The sequence below is a fragment of the Emydura macquarii genome, unplaced genomic scaffold (assembly GCF_026122565.2).
Source record: "Emydura macquarii macquarii isolate MOO-44397 ecotype Brisbane River unplaced genomic scaffold, CSIRO-AGI_Emac_v2 contig_1897, whole genome shotgun sequence".
NCBI lineage: Eukaryota > Metazoa > Chordata > Testudines > Chelidae > Emydura > Emydura macquarii.
The window spans coordinates 957,263-971,469 of NW_027132034.1; the positions used below are offsets into that span (position 1 = coordinate 957,263).

General features: G+C 42.8%; 1 long non-coding RNA gene across 1 annotated transcript; it reads right to left on the reverse strand.

Annotated features, from left to right (window-relative positions):
- Positions 1 to 3,271: 3,271 nt before the first annotated feature.
- Positions 3,272 to 12,024, reverse strand: LOC137159777 (uncharacterized). The gene is made up of 3 exons (XR_010921733.1): positions 11,800 to 12,024; positions 4,941 to 5,094; positions 3,272 to 3,404 (listed from the first exon to the last, which is right to left on the reverse strand). It is a non-coding gene; the product is annotated as an uncharacterized lncRNA (long non-coding RNA).
- Between the last annotated feature and the right edge of the window lie 2,183 nt (positions 12,025 to 14,207).

The window sequence follows — 14,207 nt, forward strand, 5'->3', positions numbered from 1 at the left end:
CTAGAAAGCAATAACAAATATAGTCTTCAGCCACATGTGCAGGCTGAAACCTAGAGGTGGAGGCTAAAGCAAAAGACTTGGGAAACATAAGATGCCAATGGTGTCCAGTGGTAAAAGTATGGCAAGTAGCTGCAGACTCCTGACACAAAGCTGACTCAGATCAAAATGGAAGAGGAAAGCAAGCATAAGAAGAAATCCAAGGCAAGAATCTGGGGCTTGATTTTTCAGCATTTGGAGGCATGTGTTTATCAGATGTGCACACGGAAATCTGAGATGTGGTTGGATGCACATATGGCTAGATAGAATGAATTTTCCCCTTTGCAAATAGCACTGCGTACATACATAAAATGAATGCATGTGGTGAATGATTGCTGAATAATAGTGTGACATAAAATGGAGGCCAGTGTATTTAATCCATGCGCATGGCAGACATGAAAAATGTGTGTTGTCATTTAGGGGGTGAGGGAATGCACAGTTGTTCCCTGATTTCCCGTCTAGTCCTGCTACTTAGGCAATTAAATAAACTAGATAAGCCACAAATTTCCAATTAGGTTTATGTTCATGCACAAATACTTGATGGTGACATGATAAAGCTTAATATGAAGCCTTGTATCTGGCCAGTACAATCTGGATTTTATCTTTTTTGTCTCTCATTCATGCAAGCTGCAAGGAACTTGCAAATCTGGGCTCCACACACACAGCCTATTTCAAGAGAGGTCAGGAAAAGATTTAATATGTCCTAAAATTCTCGAGGCCACCTGCCTCCTGTGATCTCTCTTTCCCTATAAAGCTCCTCCATTCTCTGTGATTTATTTAGGTACGCCTCCTATTTATAAAGCTTGTGTCACGAATCAGGGAACAGATGCACAGCGTGACCTAGGGGCCCAATGACAGTGTGAATTGTGAACAGCAAATACTGATAGTGGCCAGTTCCAAACCAATCAACAGGCTAAACTGTGGTTGCACAGAAGGTTTGTCAAATAATTGCAACTAGCAATATAATTAGTAAAAATCTTAACTTGGTAGTGAATAATCAGTAAACCGAAAATGGTCTTGATTTAACCTGATTAATTTCTTGCCCGGCTCTACAGATAGGACAGTAGGAATTGCAGGGGGATCCTAATTTAATTCATGTAGATCACTCCACACTGATGATCAGATAGTAAATATTTTTGGTCAGCACCAAATAACCTGTCCAGATTCATATCAGCGACCAAAAGGTGAAGAGCCCTGTATCAAGCTCCTACTATTAGTATTAAGAATAAGTATTTAAAGGGTAAAGGATTGTGAACCTGACAAGATGCAAGTTTCAAACAACAATGCAAACATTACTCCAAAGGGGTGATTATTGTGAGGTGATTTATAATATATAATATGAATGTTTTATTTTTAATTCTCCACATCCTGCTTGCAAAAAATCCACTCAGAAGCTTGAAAAGAAAACATTCAATTTACCAGTGAGTGTTTTCCTTTCCCATTTGGGCTGCACTGGAATTTTCTTCCCTTTTCAAGTGAAGATAAAATTAAGGGCAGGATAGTGTGGCTGGCCATTCCACCAGTGTGTAAGGGTGGTGGAGGAGAGTGCAAGAAACTGTTTCCCACCTTTCATCTTGCATTGTCAAAACAGGGGCCAGCCACCAGGAAAGCTTTTGCAATCTCCAGAGTGCAGGGGCTACTCTCTGCTATGTACCATCCCCTCTGCACTGGCCAGTTCCATTCAGAAACCTTCTGAACTATGAACTGGATGCTTAGCCAGTGCATGGGACTGTGCACCCCATGCTTCCCCTGTCGCATGCTCCAGGACGTGAGGCAACCTTTCCTCCCGCTTCTCTCACTTTCCTCGAGCAGGTCCTGTAGGAGGATGCTCCCTGTCTGCTTCTCACTTCTGGCCCTCCAGAAGTCATCATCAGGCCCCTTCCCTGCAACTTCCCCAGCCACCCCCAACATGCAACCTCAGTTGGCTGACCACCAGGCAGCTGGTCCACCTCCGAACCACACCCAGGAAACATCTGTACACACTCATGTTCTGCACTATTCACTTCCTCGCCCTCATGTCCTGCCCTGACACCAAGTGGCAGGACCTGTTCTCACCTAAGGAGGATGAGGAACTCCAGTGGGCCAGTCTGCACTCCATTCTGGTCCCACAGCCTGCTGGGAATATCAGCTGGCAGCATCTCCATGGAGATTGGTGTGGTCCACAAACTCCCCCACCACACCTGTCGCTTTTGAGGCAAGAGGGAGACCCTGGCCCACATCTAAATAGAGTGTGTCAGGTTGCAGTCCCTCTTCCAGCTGCTTAAGAACCTCTTAGTGAGATTCTGCCGGCATTTTCCCTACATTTGCTGATCCTGGCACATCCCATCAGTGGCCCCACAAAGTCGTGGGACTTCCTCGTCAGTCTCCTCCTGACATTGGCCAAGATGGCCATCCATCATACAAGGAGGAGGAAGTTGGATGGAGGGATGCTCTGTGACTATGCTGCCTATTTCCCTTCCATTGTCCATTCACACCTCTAGGCAGCATTCCTCTGGGTGGTGGCCACTGACTCCTTAGATGCCTTTGAGGAGCAGTGGGTGCTGTCTGAGATTCTCTGATCAGAGTCCCCTTCTGGATCCCTGATTCTTTACCTCTGACCTCACCCCGGACCCTGTTTTTTCATTTGTTGTTCCTCATATTCAGTTGATGCCTGGACCCAATCATTCTGTCCCCTTAATTGAGGAGGAGGGTCTTTAGTTTTGGGCACATCTAAGCCCACCCATTCCCAGCACTTCAAATGGTAATGACCAGTTTCATAGAGTGTAGGCTGTGACCCATCCCATGCCCAGGGTAGCCACCTGAAAATGCCAGGGTCAGGGCAGGCTGCAAACGGCGAGCAGATTCTCCCAGCACTGGTGGGTGACACTGAAGTCAGGCCTCCCAACCAGCCACAAACTGCACTTCTGAATCCCCACAGAAGCCAGTACACAAATACACACAGCCCCATTTACTGCATTTCAGCTTCTGGTTCCCAAATCAGCACTAGGTCCAGTAAAGAGACCAGTTATTTAAATTCTATGCTCTTTACTAAAAAGGTTCCCTCTGACCCCGAGGGGTCAGCCACAGTACCAGTTCAATATAAGTCTGGATCTTACCTAAAATACCAAACTGCCAGCCAATCCTTTAGGAACTAAAACTAAAAGGTTTATTGAAAAAAGAAAGAAAGAAACCATGAGAGAAATATTAAAAGATTAGAGCAATCACATACATACAGATGATTAAAAGTCCATATACATCAGGTTTCTAGAAGAATTGTGGAGTTGCAGGCTTGTACAGTTCCTCTGGTATACATCCAACATCTGGATGGGTCTAAGTCCTTTGGTTCAGTTGCAAAATGAATAGATCCAGAGGTAGGTCTGTGTCTGCAGCTGGACAGGAACAAAGACAAAATGGTTTCTGTGGCTTGGCCTTATATACCCTCTGGCCTTGGCCATGCGGTCTTGTGGAATATTACAAGAACTAAAATGGAGTCCAGAATCACATGGGCCAATCCTGGTAACTCTTCAGGTATGCCTTTAGTGTCTTCCTGTGCCCCTTGCATCCGTGAGTATCTTAATGGGCCATTAAGCAGTCTATTGTTCTGCCGCCATCCTATCTGGGGTGTTGCCTAGGCAGCACAATTTGAAATACAGATATCTCAAATATATCTATAACTTCCATTTCACATATTACACCTAAACATAAGTATTATCATCTGACTTAGCATATTATAACCTTTCCAACAGTACCTGACATGGCGTATCTCACATGAATTATTATGATTTTGACATCTTGATGTCAAACAATATAACAAATGCTCTCCCCCGCATCTACCCAGCATGACATAGGCCACAGCCCTGTAAGGCATGAAGCAATAGCTGCTCACCTCAGGAGCTCCAGTCAGGCATGTGAGCCAGTGTGGGAGCGTGGATGGGTAGTAATCTGCCACTTCCCTGAATCACCACTCCTCCCTTCGGCTTCTCCTGAGAAGGTGCCATAATGTGAGAGAAACCATCTTGAACAAAGACTGTATCTTGCCAAATCAAGTTTTAGCCTTTTAGATGCGTGTTTTCACTTTTATTTGCATTTAACCATCTCTGTCTTTAACTCTTTTACTTGGTATCACTAAATCCATGCTCTTGTGCTATTAAACTTGTTTTACTTTTACTATAAACCAATTCAGGGCTACGTCTGAAGGGCAACGTGTATTCACCACAGTCACGTTGATAAACTGTGATGTACTGACCCTTTAACAGATCGGCAAACTTAATATCTTCTGTGAATGCACAGTGGAAGGGGCTATGCATTGCACAGAAACATCTCTGAGGAGTTCAGAGGCTGCAGTGCACTGATTCTTACCTGCTGGATGAGGTTGGGGGCAGGAGAGCCTTGAGGAGGTTGCTGGTGAGATAGACTGGTGTGGCAGGGAGCTGACACCCAGCTGAATCGCCAGCAAAACTCACTCTTGCTGCAGCAGAGAGATAACAGCGGCTCACAGCTCTGGGTATCCCCTGCAGTCTGTTAGCCACTTCTTTAAACAGCTGTATGTTACCTGACTCTAATAATAACTCCTAATAAGCCCTGATTGACCATCAAATTTAGATTGGCAATCTCTAATATAGGCCTATCTATTTTGGGTGGGCCATAACATAGGGCATTTGAATTCTTTAGGGTGCCGTGTGCAAAAGTTAGGTACCATGTGCATCTGACTCTAGTGCCATGTGGAAACATCTGAGTGCCATGCACAAAACAGCGTGCAGTGTGCAAAAGGTGGGAGAGGGAAGCTCTCTGATTGGTCAGATCGGTCAGAGCAGTCAGATTTAAGACTTTTGGAAACCTCCTGAGCGGTGCAGTCCTCCCAGGTGGCAGCCCACAGACAGCTGCGTGTGTTCTCCCTGTTACACTGGATTAAGATCAAGACTTACCTATTCATCATTTCTGCTCCTGTTGTAGCTGGTTCCTGTCCCTGCATTGAGTCCATTCCAGCTGGTTCCTGTCCTCGTTGATTCATGTTTGCTCCTGTTCCCTCCAATGCCTGAGTCCTTTCATGTCCGCCTGACCTTCGTGTGTTCACCTCACCTGTAAGTAGCCCAAGAGGCGTAAGTTAGAGATTTCTGGTTTCTTTGTTATTGCCCATAACTGCCATCTCTTTTGGGCTCCAGGTATCTCTGGTTCTGTGCTATTCTTTAATAAACCGTTTGTTATTTACTTTACATTGCCATTGGTTTCCTTCAGTGAGTCCCTGGCTGATAGATGCCAGTCAGGACAAGAGTCTGTAAGAGGGCCACAATACAAATTTTGGATCTGTTGCTTATTTTGAGTTGAAAGGGAATACAGGCCCATCAGCTCTGGGAGGGTGTTGGCATCTGTTATTTCTCTTCCCCCTCTCATTTCTGCAGCATCTAGTACAACAAAAACAGGTGGCAATGGGTTAAATCAAACACTTCTCTACTGCAGTATAGCTATCACAGATTTCATTATTACATTTGTTCTAACTAGAGCTTCCTTAGCTTAGCTTTCACTGACAATTCATGGGTACTTACTAGCTAAGCTAGAGTGACCAACTGGGAACCACAATTTGTCATTTATTAAGGTTGCCTATGTTAAACACATTATCATCACTGTAGTAAACAAGAATTGTTAATATTGTTTCAGGCACACTTTACTGAGAATTAAAAATATTTGTCAAGTAATTTAAGTTTAAAATATTACAGATGTTGTCAAATGAGTTATTCACACATATATTGTTGATTTATGAGCTTAGTTTTAAAGCTGGGCAAATACTTTAATAGGAAAAATATTTTAAACTTCGTCAAATGAATTATTTAGGTCATAATATTCAACCAAATCTAACTAAGAGCCAGAAGAGGGCATATTTGCTGAATAAATGGTGCTGTAGCATTCTGATCAGAAAAGAGACTGTAGAAAATTCCCCAAAGCTATTGGCTAGCCTGTTTGCACAGTATACATAAAATATAAATTAAAGGTGTTCATTGTTTCTACATAAGGTTAGAATTCAGTTGGAATACTAAAATATGAGTACACAGCCCGGGTCACTTTATTCTCCAGCACAATACAACTTGATTTCTGCATCATTTTAGAAGTGAAGTTTTAATAGACAATTTCTCAGGATGAGAAGAATAACAGATCTCCAAGATTAAAGTCAAGAGCAAGGTAAATTTATTCTCATTGTGAAAACCCAAACTCTGATGATCATCTAAAATGGTGTCTTTTTGTAATGCTGCAGATGAATCCTACTGAGTTACATTAACTATCTGTGAACAAGGATCATAACAACAAACTACAAACCGTCTAGTCTCTTTCTCCTACACAAGACTTTTTCTAGAATAGTTTGAGGCAGCCGGTAATGGAAAGCTTGTACAACTCATGCTGTACCTAATCTGTAGATTAATGGAGAACTTTAGTCTCAAGGCTGTCAATGTGATACTTTTCAGGAGTTCTAAATTCAATTATAAATGTAAAAGGAAGTTTGAAGACAACCGACAAGTCCAGAGAGCAAACATAATAATAGAAACAGAGATAAAATGGCAGGCACTCTGAACTAATAAACATTGATCTTCTATTCTCGTTTTAGCTCATAGTGTTTACTTCCTTGTATATCTTATTCTGGAACAAAGCTCAGGATCCATGGACCAGATGCTGATCTCATTTATGCAGTTAGTCAGAGCTTTGGCTCCAAGATGGTCCCTTTGTGCCACTCCAGTGGTATAGAGGAACTGTAAAGGAGCCCTATCCAGGCAGCTGTGACTTCTTTGGAGTGAGGCCCTGGGTGCATCTCAGCTGTGCCATGGATGTCAATTCTGCTGCACTCTGGCTTTCCCTGCTGGGGTAAGAGTTTCTTGAAGGCTGCCAGCTTGAAGGCTTTTCTGACTCACAAAAGGGCCTACACAGGCCTCAGAAGCTCCAAGGATCACAGGAGTGCAAAGATATCACATCAGCCACCTTTAGGGCATGTCTACACTTCCACAGCAGCAGGCATTGATGCAGCGGCATCAACTGAGTGGGTCTGTGTAGACCCGCTCAGCCAATGGGAGAGCACTCTTAGGTTGACTCAGTTAGTACCCCTCCCAGAAAGGCAGAAGGTAGCGTTGACGGGAGATGCTCTCCCATCGATGTAGTGTCGTGAAGATGCCATGCTCTGTAGACATAAGTACATTGAGATGAAATACACTCGTTATGTTACATAACTAGCATATCTCTCATCAACCCAGCAAGGCAGGGTAGACCAGGCCTGCGTGGTTAAGGCAATCGGTTATAATCCTGAAAGTTATGGGTTTGAGTTCTCACTTAATCTCACACTGATAGACCAGCTGGGTGAACTGGAGGTGGCCTATCTGTTAGAGCAGGCAAATGTGGTCAGACATAATGCTGGCCACATCACTTCCTTATATACCATTGCCTGTGAAACTGACATGCCTTAACTGCCTCAGCCCAATAAGCCATTGGCTTGGGGGAACTTTAACATTTAGTCATTCTAGGTCCCCATCAAGGCCCAAGAATAGGGCCCAGTTCTACACCAGGGCAAACAAGTGTATTTCATTGGATTTACACTGGATTGATTTACACTGGCATAAGCGAGGGACTCAAGTCCTGTCACTAGCATCTGTAGATTCGCCTGACTACTGACCTGTAAACAAGAGATGGACCAAAAGTGGGATGCTTGAGCCAAACACCTCAAACTTCCTGGCTCAAGCACTCTTCTTTAAAATGACTGATTTACAGTAAGTACTGCATCACATCCCCCTGGGAAAGCTCTGTATAAGTTACTCATGCTCTTTTGATGCATGCTTAGCACCAGATTGTGGCTGGCCCCTGTCTGAGTGTGTAAGGGGAGGAGGAGGCCCTTGGGATTGGTCATAACTGTAGCCCTTGCACTGCCCTGAAACCAAAGTTCCAGGAACCCGTTGATACTCCGGTTTGATCCGAGCTCGTATCTAGCTGTCAGGGATACTATTCTTTTATGCATTGTTTGGGTAATTGCTTCTGGTTGTCATCTAAGTCTATGATCTTGTTTGTGGCAGATGGAATTGCTCTTTGTTGCAGCTAGTCGTTGGCAGCATGTTATTGAACATTGATTAACTCTGGAGCTAGAGAATCTAAAAACCTTGCAAACCACAAGAGGGCAGAGCCGTAACAGCAATGCACGACTTGACACACCTCCCTAGCATCAGGCAGTTAAGAAATGCCTGCTTTCACTGATAGATGATATTTAACACCAGTGGGCTTCTGTTTTCACAGTGCAATTTACAATATATTTTATTTTAAATGCTATTTAAAACATGACACTGTTAATATGGATTTATAAGATCTATGTTTGTATGAACAGCCAGCCGTCTCTTTAGAGCCTGCAGAGGCATAGGGCTTACCTATCTAAATAAGAGACTGCTTCTTTCCCTGTGATACGCTGCTGCAGTGGAGTGGCCAGAGCCAAAGACCCATCACTGTGAGAGAACAGGAGTGGCTGGTAGGGTGTTCTCCATTAGGGTCCTGGATTCCTGGGCCTTTGCAAAGTTGAGTTTGTTAATCTGGAAGGCATGCAGAATGGGCAACACGTGACTCCTGCCTTTGGGGAGACTGTGTCGGGGGGCACCAGTGGTGCTCAGATGTGCTCCCATCCCCTGCTCCATCCCTTCCCCCTGAAATTCCACCCTCATTCCACCCCTGCTTCACCCCAGGCCCCACTTCTGTTCGGCTCCCTCCCCAGAGGTGGGGAAGCCACAGGGGAGGGGGCCGAGCAGGAGCAGGGTCTGGGGTGGAGTGTGGGCAGGGCAGAGAGGCGGAGCGGAAGCTTCCAGCAGCGGCTGTTTGCAGAGGCTTAGCCTCACCAAGCCTATTATATTCACCGCCTATGACATGTAGCAAAACTCACCTTTTCTCCATGGCCTATGAGGAGACGGATGTTAGGGCAGGCTAGGTAGAAGGTTTGTGCAAGGAGGCTGAGTTTTGTTATATTTATGTTATTGCTGGATTATTTGATTTGATCTGCAGTTATTTCTTTAGGGCAGGGACCATTTTTGGGTGTTTGTACAGCACCTAGCACAATGGAATCCTAGTGCAGGCCTGAGACACCTAGGCAGTATTGCAATACGTATTATAATTGATGTGTCTTTATTATTAGTTTATTTTTAACAATATTGTCAAGGGTCCCAGAGCATCGGAGGCGAACTCTTTTAAAGCAGAGTAATAAAAATCCAAATAAATAAACCCAAATATAAACCATATTTCTATCAAATGTATCTCTAGTTAACTACAGAGGGGGGAAACAAAACAAAGTACACAATAGGTGTATTAGGCATCTCTACAGAAATTTGACTTTATTTTCCCGTAGACTTCCTGATTAGTATCCAAATGGAAAATTGACCTTTCTAAATTAGCTACATCTACAAACTGATGAATCATTCTGTAACATTTACAGTGAAGTGACTTGTGAAATGCTGAATTTTTAAAGAGCACATTTTTAAAGGTCATACCCCAAGCTTTGTTAATCATCACCCGTTGTAGCATTATCTCTAATTTAGTGCCCAGTGCTGCAAAACCTCCACGCTCATAATGGGAATTCCATGGGTAAAGATCTTGTACCTTTAGATTTAAATATCCTCCAGGCAAGGAACGCACATTTATAGCATTATACAATAATAGATATGGATTCTGGCAATTTATCAGCCAATTTAAACAAAATGAGCTTAATTCTTCATTCACACCAAGTGGTTGGTATAAATACACTGGGCCAGATCCTCATCTGATGTAATTAGTGCAGCTTCACTGAAGTCAACGGAACTATGATTTACACGAGCTGAGGATGGAGTTACTCCACTGCTACATCAATGTCACTCAGAGCAGGCCAAGGTCCAATAACGTAGCCCAGCAGGATACTTTCACTTAGACAATAAAGCTCTTTATATAATTTTATATCTAATCAGGGATAAATGTTCAAAACAATCCAGAAGGTTTAGCTTTGCAACTCCTATCAACTTTAACAGGCATTTTGCAGCCAAATCCCAGCAATGTACTTCTAACGGTGCTGGCAATGTAAAGACAATGCCTCTTTCCTTTTTATTCCCTACCTTGGTGATTAGGTACGTGTATGTCTTGGACTTAGTTAAAACAACCAGTCTGAAATACTATGGTCACAAAACTGAGTACATGTAACAGCGAGGGCACATGTATCTCTATGGGATTTCTTTTACCTGTCCATATATAACAGTGTAATCCCTTAAAAGGAGAGGACATAAGGTGCATTATCAGTTAATATTTTACAGTGACTATCATCTGCAGTTGTTGCAAATGACAGGCAGCTGACGTATAGTGGCATACTTTTGTGGGATATTAGCACACTTTGCCGACAATTCTCACTGCGTTCATATGAGATTTGAGACTGATACCAAGAATGGAAATATATCACTATTCTGTAGTTTGGAAAAGAAAATGTATAGAGCTTCAGGTGGAAACATCATATCACACAACTGATGCTGTCATCAGCACTTGGACACATGAGCTACTATAATCAAATAATCCACATAAACAGATTCATAGACATTAGACAAATGGAAAAAAATTAGGAGGTCATCTGGTCCCCGTCCTTATCCCTGAGGCAGGATTCAGTGGGAGTTGCTGGATGCTAGCACACTGGAAAATCAAGGCACTAAGGTGCCTAAACATGGACTTTTGGTTCCTATTTTTGAAAATATTGGCCATGGTTACTTGTCTGCACAACATAGTGATAATATTGCTTATAAAGATATTTCATGTATTTGATCTCAGTTAATGTGAATCTAGCATTGTGCACATTTCCTCATCTTTGCCAAAGGGAAATTTAGTTTTTTGGCTCCTGGAATATTTTCCTCTATGAGAATGAGACATGATTGTGAAAAATATGACCAAATTCTATGGTTATTGTTTTTGAGATTAATGCCCCAAGACAGTTACATTAATCATTTGTAACAGATAGAAATAAAGGCTGCAGTTGTAGTAAGAGTCACAAAATAATGTACAAAGCCATCAGTCTGCCATTCCCAAGAATGAAACTATTGTAAGGCCAATGCAGCCAATCCTTCCATGAGGAATTGGACCAATAGATGAGACCTGCTCATACCATCTTAACCCTAATGAAATAAACAGCCCCGCTTTCTTCCCACCATTAAAGAAGGATGTGATAAAGTTCTGTGAATCTCAGCTTCCAATCTGCATACTGTAAAAACCTCCTGTTTCCCCAAGCAAGTAACAGTTTTATGAGGCATCAGCAATATAATATCGCATATTAGTGTAACAATTATATATAAATCTGTCTGTCAACCAATATTGTGCCCACATAAAAAAACTGAAAATACCTCTGGAAGAATTTTTTAAATAGAGATAGGTGTTCCCAACAGTTCTTCCATCTATGCTAATTAAGCATCTCAGGAAATCCACATCCCTGTTTTCATAAAATTAAGGATGTGGCTAGTGCTCTTCTCAGCCCCAATGGATGCCAGTTTGCAGACTCTTGCAATATTTGTTGTTTTGCTTAAAGCCCCAACTCCTGGAGTCAAGGGATTATGTGAAAATCTCAGGTTTCATTTCTTTAATAAAGTAAGTTTATAGCCCTTGTGGTTGCAAGGAAAAGCTTGAAAACATGATCAGAGTGGGACCGAAAAGCTCAGAAACAAGAAGGCAAATAACCTCCCCCCCCCCCCCCCAAAAATTATCATTATTTTTAAACCTCAAAACTCCGGGGGGCCTAACTCATGGTTGTTAAACACTTAAGGTTGGTAATACAGGACTCACCGACCGAGGAAGAAAAAATAAAGTCCCAAATACAGATCTTTGCATGTCTCTTTCTTCAGAGCTTGCTTTAGTTCCAAAATACAGACTCAAAACCAGAACAAGTCAATTCAAACTACTGGGTAATAATAACCAGCCAAGGCCTTCGTAGCTTCAGCCAGCTGGGAGAGTAGAAAAGAGGGCACATCCCTCCCCAAGATAACTTCCTTTGCAGGAGCTTCTTTTTCCCTTCTATAACCCTCCACAGACGAGCCATATGAAAGGCAGGAACCCAGTAATCCTTTATGTGTTGAACTTCTTTCCATCTTGTCATATCAATTACCATAAAACAGATTTGCCTTCCCATTTTTGTAGCCAAAATTAGAAAATGAAATTCTAGGCATGAAAGCCTGTTGTAAGCTGATTCTCTATGGCTGTTCTGACAGCAGAAGAGTCTAATATATAAAAAATCCAAGTAGAGTACAAAATATACAAAGGCTTTTTTTCCAAACCACAAACAAACACAGAAAACAAAGCAAACATTAGGCAACTGCAAACCTTGCCAGCACATTCATACCATTTCATGAGTTATTTCAGATGCAATGCCACACAGCTGTACATAATGAAGGTTTTCATTTTCTTGACAGGTTGAATGACAGTGGCAAACAATTAGAACTTTGTTCATGTGATTGCTTTTCATTTTGTAAATGTTCTGTTCCCAACAAGTACATAGTACTGCTGAGGCAACTGCCATAGTACTCAGTGAAGTGAACTAAATTTTAATGGAGAAAAAGCAGTGGGACCCTCTTCACTTTCTGAACTCTGCATCAAACTGTTTTCTGCAAAATTATTTGCTGTCCTTCTGAATTAACAGCTAACTATTTTCCACCAATCCACCAATTAGCTCAGAAACTCTAGCTTTCAACAGAGTGGTGATTATTTTGATTAGACACTAATTCTGAAGATCCTGAGTTTATAATGCTTCTCTTTAAAAGTACCTATATGTCCCCTGTTACTCTCTCAGGCCCAGATCTTCAAGGTATTTAGACTCCTAACTTCCAATAGATTTAGGCCTGAGTACTTCACAGTTGCTTTTCAATTTATCCTCACACCATCCCTGAGAATAGGGACATTTTATTATCCCTATTTTACAGATAGGAAGTTGGAACACAGAAAGATTAAGTGACTTGCCTAAGATCATATGGGAAGTCTGTGGCAGAGCAAGAAATTGCATTTGGATCTTCCAAATCCCAGGCTACCATCCTAACCACTTGATCATCCTTCCTCTGCTTGAATTTGGGATAATTACAACATGCCTATAATGTATTTTCCCCTAAACTACTGATACGTATTCTCAGCTTCAAACCCCATCTAAATGTAGAATTTGTCTGGGAATATTTTAAAAAGAACCTCTGGAAAGATAGCAACACTCAGAAACAGCTAAATCCTCTAACACGATTAGAGATCATCCTGAGCAACAGTTTGCATCTGGATTTATCATAGAATCATAGAAGATGAAGGTTGGAAGGGACCTCAGGAGATCATCTAGTCCAACCCCCTGCTCAAAGCAGGACCAACTCCAACTAAATCATCCCAGCCAGGGCTTTGTCAAGCCAGGCCTTAAAAACCTCTAAGGATGGAGATTTCACCACCTCCCTATGTAACCCATTCCAGTGCTTCACCAACCTCCTAGGGAAAAGCTTTTCCTAATATCCAACATACACTACCCCCACTGCAACTTGAGACCAATGCTCCTTGTCCTGTCATCTGCCACCACTGAGAACATCCTAGTTCCATCCTCCCTTGAACCCCCCTTCACAAAGTTGAAGGCCGCTATCAAATCTTCACTCTTCTCTTCTGGAGACTAAATAAGCCTAGTTCCCTTAGCCTCTCCTCATAAGTCATGTGCTCCAGCTCCCTAATCATTTTCATTGCCCTCCGCTGGACTCTCTCCAATTTGTCCACATCCTTCCTGTAGTGGGGGGGCCCAAAACTGGACACAGTACTCCAAATATGACCTCACCAGTGCCGAATAGAAGGGAATAATCACTTCTCTCGATCTGCTGGCAATGCTCCTACTAATGCAGCCCAATATGCCATTAGCCTTCTTGGCAATAAGGGCACACTGCTGACTCATATCCAGCTTCTTGTCCACTGTAACCCCCAGGTCCTTTTCTGCAGAACTGCTGCCTAGCCAGTCGGTCCCCAGTCTGTAGCAGCACATGAGATTCTTCCATCCTAAGTGCAGGACGCTGCACTTGTCCTTGCTGAACCTCATCAGATTTCTTTTGGCCCAATCTTCCAATTTGTCACTCTGTATCCTATCCCTACCCTCCGGCATATCTACCAGTCCCCCCAGCTTAGTGTCATCTGCAAACATGCTGAGGGCGCAATCCACCCCATCCTCCAGATCATTAATGAAGATGTTGAAC